Raw genomic sequence first — 8,646 nt, forward strand, 5'->3', positions numbered from 1 at the left:
CATTTGCTCCCATACCTTGTCCTGTGTGCCTTTTCATCTGGCTGCTCAGCTGTATCCTTTGTAATGTCCTTTTAAACAATCCAATGAGTAAGTGTGTTTTCTTGAGTTCTGTGAGCTGTTCCAGCAAATTAACTAAACCCACTGAAGGGGTTGTAGCAACCCTTGACTTCAGATAGTTGTTCAGAGGAAGATGACCCACTAGATGTGATTGACACATTGCCTGGAGACAGTCTATGGGACTCTGCTGTCAACCCATAGATCTTAGGCTATTTCTAGCAGGCTAGTGGAAAAATTGAGTAAAATTTTAACACGTTCAATTGTGTCTACCTGAGAACTGGCCAGTGAGAAGAAGTATAAACATGTTCTGGTGCTCGGAAGGGGAAATCCTGCGTTAAGTGTAGGTATAAAAGGAGAAGCATTTAGTTTGTCCTGTTGTATAGAATGTGTTGCATAGAAAGCATGATAACAAAAAAGTGCAGACCCAGAAGCTGTGTCATTCTGGGTCCTGGGTGGAACTGGCACTTCAGACGGACTGAGCAGGGAAAGTTCAAAGTTATGGAATTCAGGACAGAGTTGAGGGAAGGCATCAAGGGTTAAGGAAGCACTTTGGAACTAGTACCAAAGGGGAGTCACCACCACCTCTGAGCCTGGTGGGATTTGAGGCAGGAGCAGGTATTGAACAGTTAGCTCCAGAGACAGGAACTGTAGGGAGAGTCCTTCCCAACAGGTTGTACCTCTCCTTCAGTAGATCGCACCAGCCACGCAACCTTGAACTGGGGTTCATGTCTGCCCAGTCTCTGTAGGCTTTGTAGACAAGTAGGCAGGGCCCTCAGTGCTGCCAGAATGAGGTCCTCCATTTGTCTGACTGGGATTAAACTCTGCCTGGGATTGTGCACACTAGGCGGACTGATGGGAACTGGAATGGATGGTTCTGTGGGAGACTCAGTGTTGCTCTGCACAGTAACTGTTTCATGTAAGTAACTAGAATTTGTTAAGCATGAGAATGAAGGAAAGTTCCTTGTACCAGGGACAGAAGCTCAAAGGATTTGCAGATTCAGTGTTTTCAGTTTCATCTGCCCAAATGTTCCCACCTCATATCACAGAATCCCACTCCCTTCCCCAATCAGTGCCCTCACTTTGGCTTAAGAAACCTGGCACATTCTGAGGTTTAATTGCCACTTTGACTTTGCTGAGGCGTGTCTGCTCAGCAGCTCTAAAGATGAGGGCCTCTTTCACAGCTGCCATGGAGCACGTTTTGATTTCTTAGTACACAAATAATAAGCTAACAGTCCTAGGACTTCAATCTATCCCTTTCCTTCTAGCTGTCTTAATGGCTGTCAGGAGCAATGTCATCTGATCTTGAAGTTTTAGAATCACTATAGTCATTGTGATTCCATAGCTATGTGATAGCTACCTGTCTTGTGCCACCATGAGTGATAATTTGTGTAATCTTCACGCTACTGCAAGCCAGATAACCAGTGTCAAATTTCCCTCTAGGTAGACTGGCCTGTACATTTTGAATCCTTCCTCTGAATCACAGTAGAAGATTGGTTTCTCTTTGTTCCTGTGACTCCATTGGCAGAGACCTAGTAAGGCCCAGATGAGTGTAATTTATTTCAACTGTAAGGTTGAAAAGAATTAAGGGATCTTTTTTTTTTTTTTACAAAAGTGTGGTAAAACTTTAGGAAAGCCTGCAAGGAATGATTTCATATCCTACATTCTGCCTGAAAGACAAGGCGATTGAATGGTTACTGTAACAAGGAGAGGATATGGGACACCTGTGTGGAAAAGCCTTCCTGACAGTACCTATGACTCTTGGTAAATGCCCCTGTGCAACCCTGTACTTATTTTCTTCCAGATTTCTGATCAGCGTGTATATTTCTCAGTGCCAAAACCCAGCAAAAAGTCAGAGAGCAAGAAATTACTCACATTTTAGTTTATGCTGCACAAAGCAGAATGGAGAAGGTAGAAAGTACATTTGAAAACATTGCACAAACTTGCAACGAGAAGGTATTTAGCATCACTGGGACATTCAGTTTAACTGGCCGGCAGTGCCAGGGAAGAGAGTAGCACAAGCTAAGTTTGGAAAAGTAATTTAGAGCAGTACTCAGGACACTTTCATGAGTAAATGCCAAGAACTTGTGGCCCCTCATTCTACCGTTGGTAGGTAATGGGCTCTCATACTTTGTTTCCTGCTGCTATAATAAAAACCTTAGCCTGGGTAAGTTTTCATGAATAAATATTTTGATCAAAGTCCCAGAGGGTGGGATATCTACAGGCATGGGCCCACTAAGTGGGTGGGATATCTACAGGCATGGGCCCACTAAGTGCTTGACATCTAGTGAGGATCTTCACTGTGTAATGTGTAACATGGTGTAGGGAATCACACTGTAAGACAGAGAAATGCACCAGGTCCTGTCTCTCATCCTCTCCTTATAAAGCCAGTCATGCCAGCACAGGGTCTTGTACTGAGGATCTCACTTAATCCTAATTTCCTCCAAAATATCTCACCTCCAAATACTATTAACACAGGACTTCGCAGATTGAGTTTCCAATCTATGAATTTTTAGAGGACACACTGGCTCCACCACATACATGTAGAAGGCTTTTGCAGCATTATAATTGGAGATATGTCTTTTATGAATTTATACCCAATGTAGCAGATGGAGTGTTAACAGACTTGATAGGGACCATCGCTGAAATTTTGGTCATCCTTGGAATCTAAGGTAGTAGTCTAGAAAAGGGTTCTCTAAATCCAATATTTTTCAAAACAGATAATGTAAAATCTATCTTAAGGCAAAATCCAAAGCACTGGGAATGGATTTTAAACAGGAGACAGTTCAAAAGGATGCTGATGCTTCTTTAAAATGAAAAGGTCGGGAGTTTGTCTAATCCATGTGCAATGCAGATGAAGGTGCCTGCTACCATTCACATTAGGTAGAAAACGGAAGTCTTTACTAGAAAGAGTTAATATAATTTGATAGGAAATTTCTACCAGGCTAATTTGATTTTCCCATCACATTATTAAGATATTAGAGAAAATGATTAATAATAGAAAATCCCTGATGTGAAAAGAGATCTCAGCTTAGAGAAACATTCCAGCAATGATATTAATCCCTTGGTATGGAGATGATATCTCTTCTAGAACTGAGTGAATGTACTGAAACACGGGCTACTAATATTTTACGGGGCAGTTGAAACATTTGCAGCCCATTCTCTGAATATTCTAGGAAGATAATATATTCTACACATTTTTCTAGTGTAGAAGCCCCGTATGTTCACTGACATTTATTGGGTCTCTAGCTAGGTCTTTCAGTTTTACAAGTTAATGGACTATTAAAAGCAAAGTTTTCTTTTTTTCTTTTTCTGCATTGTTGATGTTGAAAAATAACAATAGTAGCAACACAAATGATGGTGAAATTAGTGTTACTGAGTCTCTGATAAATGCTGGATAACATGTCAAGGGCTTTCTTATTTGACCCTGAACTATCCCCTTAATGTGAGTATTATTATTTATTTTTTATGTATTTGGTACAGGGTCTCACTATGCACCCTGGACTCATAGTGACCCTCCTGTTTTCAGCCTCCCCAGTGCTGGGATTACAGGCATGTACCAGCATGCCTAGTCTTTATGACAGACCCAGCACACCCTGGGGTGAGGCTTGCTTGGCATGTGGTTCTGGGGATGGAACCTGGTTCCTGTGCTTGCCTAAGCAGGCTTTTACACCGCTGAGCTATCTTGTCAATCTTTGTGGGTATTATTATTAATCCGTCTTTACATATGAAGAAGCTGAGGGGCAAAGGTCACTAGTTACCCCAAGCCATGTAGCTAGCAAGTACTGAAGCCTAAGTAACAACCCAACAGCTTGCACTTTGAGCTATTCTGATGGCAGTGTACCCTTAAGAACTTACCTTGAAGCCAAGATACAAAGTCACAAAGAGAAGTCACTTAGACGGACTGGCTGTCAACAATTATGATCCTAGAAGAGAACAGCAGTCATTTGACGGAGGAAGCTGGGGAGGGAGTCTTTCTGGTCTTTGGGTCTGTTGTTGGTTGCTCTACTGGGGTAGCCCAATTAGAAATGGGAGGGAAAGAAGTTGACTGATCTAAGTTATACAAGCTGATTTTGAGCAGTTTAAAGCATCTCAGCAATATCTTGAGACTTCTTGAGACCCTACTGCTTCTCTGGAGTGGTGTAGTCTTTTGACTTCCTTCAGTTCCAAATCCCAGTTTTACCACTAACTTTAAGCCATAGAGACCCAGAAGTGAAATGCAGCGCTTGTATCTGTTCTTCATCCAGTCAATTTGTGCAAAAGCAGTAAGGTGCAGGAAAAAAATCCTATTAGATAATCTGTTCTCTTAAGTATCTGCCTCGACTTCACGCAGGCTCTTGATTCCCAGCTGCTCTTTCAGTGGCCTGGGTCATCTCTTCTCCAACTCCAGTGTCTGCTTATTCTTCCAGTGTGATCCAGGTTTCTCTAGCTGTACTACTTGTCCTCATACCACAGATTGCTTAGGACATCAGAAATTCTGTGGCCAGTGCCCACTCTTTCTGTTATATTTTCTTTTTACTTATTGGTGTAGCAAACATTTTAAGTGGCTGCATGGTGTTTCCATTATAGGAGAACTAAAAAAGAGATGGTTGATCTGAAACTATTTAATGGATATAGAAATACCAAATGTCCCCAGATATTGCCACAAACTTGGTGAGGCATCACAGAATACCAGAATATGGAATTCTAAGTGTGGACAGATGCTGGTTTAATAAACTTTAACCAAACCTCTAACTATTTTTGTCAATAGGTTTTTAAACTTTAACAGACCATAATTCATGCTCTACTATTGTTCTCAGATATTTCTGCCTCAGTCTCATATTGCTGCACATTTTACGAATATTCTGACTGTCACTGTGCTAGACACCTTTAAAAGGATGTTTGTGTTGAGTGTGTCCCTTTGGAAAGTATAGCAGGTCTCTTATTATCTAGTATGTAAAGATAATATGCCCCTTCAGAGAAAAGGGTAGGCATGGTTAGTGTCTCTTACAAAAGATGTAGAGTTTTTATACTTGGAGTTATTCTCTTCTAATGCAGTTTATTATTGCATAGTTAGGAGACATGCTGAGGGAATTGGGGTTGGGAAAAGAGGGGAAGAAAAGGCTCTTTCTTTGGCTATGTCTCTGCTGTGGGTAATCATTCTTTGGCTCTGAACTGGGAGTTTCATGTCTTCTGGCAGCATTTATGAGAATGGCCAGTTTTGCGGGATAAATTCTGTGCCATGCAATTTCTCAGTTCTTGCCATGGGGCTTCTAGGATTGTCCTGAGTGTCTGTCGCAGGAGAGCATGAACCAGGACTTAGAGTAGCTGGCTGTAACATGACTGGCAGTGTGACCTCAGAGAAGTCACAAGAACTCAGTTTGTTTGCCATGAATGTGAGATTCTAAAGCATAAATTATGTGCTGCAGCATGCCCAAGAGAGCCAAGCATCATGATGCATCCACTTTGAATAGTAGTGAAGTTACTTTATTATATTAAAAAATAGTAGTCTTCCCAACATGCTCTCTAAAGAAGCATACTAATTCTAGTGCAGATTTTTGGGAAGGACTACACTAGCTGCATTGTGGGCGGTAATGAATATGAACATTTCTCATTATTGCCATCTGATTTGCTCCCTATTAACTTTAACAATAATATCCAATTAATTTCATTTAAAAATTTAAAGTGGTCACTCCAAAGAATAAATATAAAGGAATTGCCCAAGACACTTAAAAATGAACCAAAGCTATTTTTGTGATTTAATTACTTATAATTCCTAATGAGAAAGGAACATGAGGCTGTATCAGGCTGTAAGAGTGAAATGCTGTCATGCTCAGGACCCAGGGGGATACGTATTGCTTAGCATCTTGAAACAGATCTGCTTTCGAGAGATGAGCTGAATGTGGTGTGTTCACTGAGCCACTTTACAGAGCGACCCTAGAGAAGAATGATTTCTTTTTCAAAGAAGCAGGTTATAATAGGAAAAAAAGGCTAATTAAACACACTGAGACATTACTGGGGGAAGAATAGGTGATCAAACTATATCCATACTCTGCCAATTAATTTTTCAGTGTGTAGACATGACCATAGTAAATTAACTAGGTGAAAGATCAAATTTTATCTTCCATGTACTAAAGTGAAAGTATATAGAATTTCCTTGCCTATCTAAAAATAATGTTCGCTTGTGTCGTCACTCCTTTTTTGGTGGTTCTTTTATTTTTGCTTGTTTATGCTTTCTGTTGCTCCATGATTATTTCTTTTGTCTCAGGTTTGTTCACACCAGGAGATTAAATTTCTTGATCTCGCAGGTTATGCCTTATGTTTCGTGCATAACTCCCAAAGGCCTTGCACAGCACCGGGCCTATAATGGGCTCAGTGCTGTTCAGCTGGAGTGACTTGGTTAAAATAAAAGGAAAGCAGAAGCTCTTCTTACGCTCAAATGAGAGAACAGCAATGAGCGAGGCTAGAGAAGGTACTAGAGACATACAAAGGAAGCAGAGCGATCGCAGGAGTGTTGGCTCTGGCTGCAGTCCAAGTGGAGTAATTGCAGCCTGTCTACCGAAAGCACCCCGCAGTTCCAATCAGATATGGTACTCAGCTTCATTTCTCTTCTAATGTCTGTGCTCTGATAAATAGAAGCTGCCCACGAGGCTGGGTGAGCAGGCCTGGAAGCTGAATGACTGACAGCTCAGCTTTGGTGCCTCCTGCAGCCTCCTCCATCACCACCCTTGGATGTCTTGTCTCCCCACTGGCATCCTCACGGAGGTGGCTTGTATCATCCCTGAAAGAGGGAAGAAAAACAAAGATAAATGTGCTTAAAGATCTTCAAATTTTGGTTAAACAGTCTCCTTCCTTGCAATTACCTGATGACTGTGAGCTACACGGACATATTAGGTGTTTGAATTTTGAGTTTCCCACCAATTGTCTTTTGCCAAAATTGTTTAGAAATCTCATCTAGATTTGATCTCGGAGAGGGGAGGAGGTGGAGAGATGGACTCTCCCACCCCTGTGACATTCCCATTACGCTCAAGTCCATTAAGAACAAGCTCCTCAATGATTTCTTCTTCTAGGCCTATAATGAAGTCAAATTGGCTCTGATTGTCATCCATAATTAATGAGTCCATCGGTTCTCTGCATCTCCAGGCCATTTGGCAGATGGCATTGTCGGTTGACTATTTGTGCCTACCATTCTGGAAGCTTCTCAAAGTAGTTTATGTTGTGAAATTTAGTTACAAAAGACTTTGCACTTGAAGCATTCTCTGGGTTTTTGGTATTCTCTGTGTTGCCTTTTCCTTCTGTGGCTACAGCAGAAAAAAAATAACTAAGTTCGATTGCCAGAGTTTATTTTCCTCTACTGCTTGGTGAATAAAAAATATATATGTATGTATTTATGGACAATGAGAAAACACATTGGTTAATATAAATGCCATTTTAAGAAGGTATGGCGCACTCAGTTAGCCAATATCAGAAGGAAAGGCTTGTTGCAGAGATTGATATATGTCCACGGAGCAGTACTCAACCAAACTTTAAAACTTATAAGCTTAAAAATTTGTTTTGAAGTTCAAGTTAAGAGAAAGGATCAAAGTATTAGTGAGTGTAGAATGAGTCCAGGAAAAAATGTGAGAAAACAAACAAGGAAATACATCATGTTACTTTACATATGGATGACTTGTGGGAAAACGTCCACCTTTCTTTGTATCATCACCAGCCTTGAATTCTGCTTGATGTTCTTTATATGATTTCAGAGTTAGAAGAAGATGAGGTGGGCTGGTGAGATAGCTCAGTGGTCTAAAGGGCCTGTTTAGGCAAGCTTAAGCAATTGTGCAGGGACCGCGGTTCGATCCTGGGCACCACATGCCACACCAGCCCACCTCCAGCATGGGCTGAGCCAGCCACAAAGGAAAAAAAAAAAGAAAGAAAGATGAGGTTGAGGTGAGTTGGCCCATAAAGTGTACCAAACATGTCACTACACCAAGCAAAACATGTAATGAGTGTAAGGAAGTCCCACGATGAACCTAAGGTCCACGCAACAAGCCAGTGTTCTCCTTCCAAAGCCCTTTCAGAAAATTAAATGCTATAGTTCCTCACAGACACCAATGTATATTACCTGAGATTCCCTTGTTTGGAGTCATTCTTCTGTGTGAAAACAATACAAAACAAACCAAACACACACAAATTGTTAAGTACATTTTTAAAAAGTACATTTTTGGTTCAAATGCTTTAACTATGTGCCAGGGATACAGTTCAAGAAAAGGCAGATCTAGAAATGGGGCTCTTCCTTTTATGATCTCATTTCTGGGTGAAGAGGAAGTCCAAGACTTGCAGAAAATTCTCCTTATCTGCAGAACTCTTGCTTAATTTTGCAGAAAATAGCATTCCATAGCTGAACAGAACCTTCTTCACGCTTGCATGAGACTCTGGGTTCAATCCTCAGCATCATAAAACAAAAAAGCAAACAAAAGTTTCCCCATATCTAAGAGGGCTATGTGGTTTGTTGGCTGTAGTCCCACTCTCCAGAAATAAATAGGTACAGAGTAGAACAGAATTACTAATTTTGTTTTAGGTATTCTAATTTATAAAATGCATTATTATTAATCCAAATTTTTATTTATT

This window comes from Octodon degus, unplaced genomic scaffold, assembly GCF_000260255.1.
Source record: "Octodon degus isolate 3935 unplaced genomic scaffold, OctDeg1.0 scaffold00136, whole genome shotgun sequence".
Taxonomy (NCBI): Eukaryota; Metazoa; Chordata; class Mammalia; order Rodentia; family Octodontidae; genus Octodon; species Octodon degus.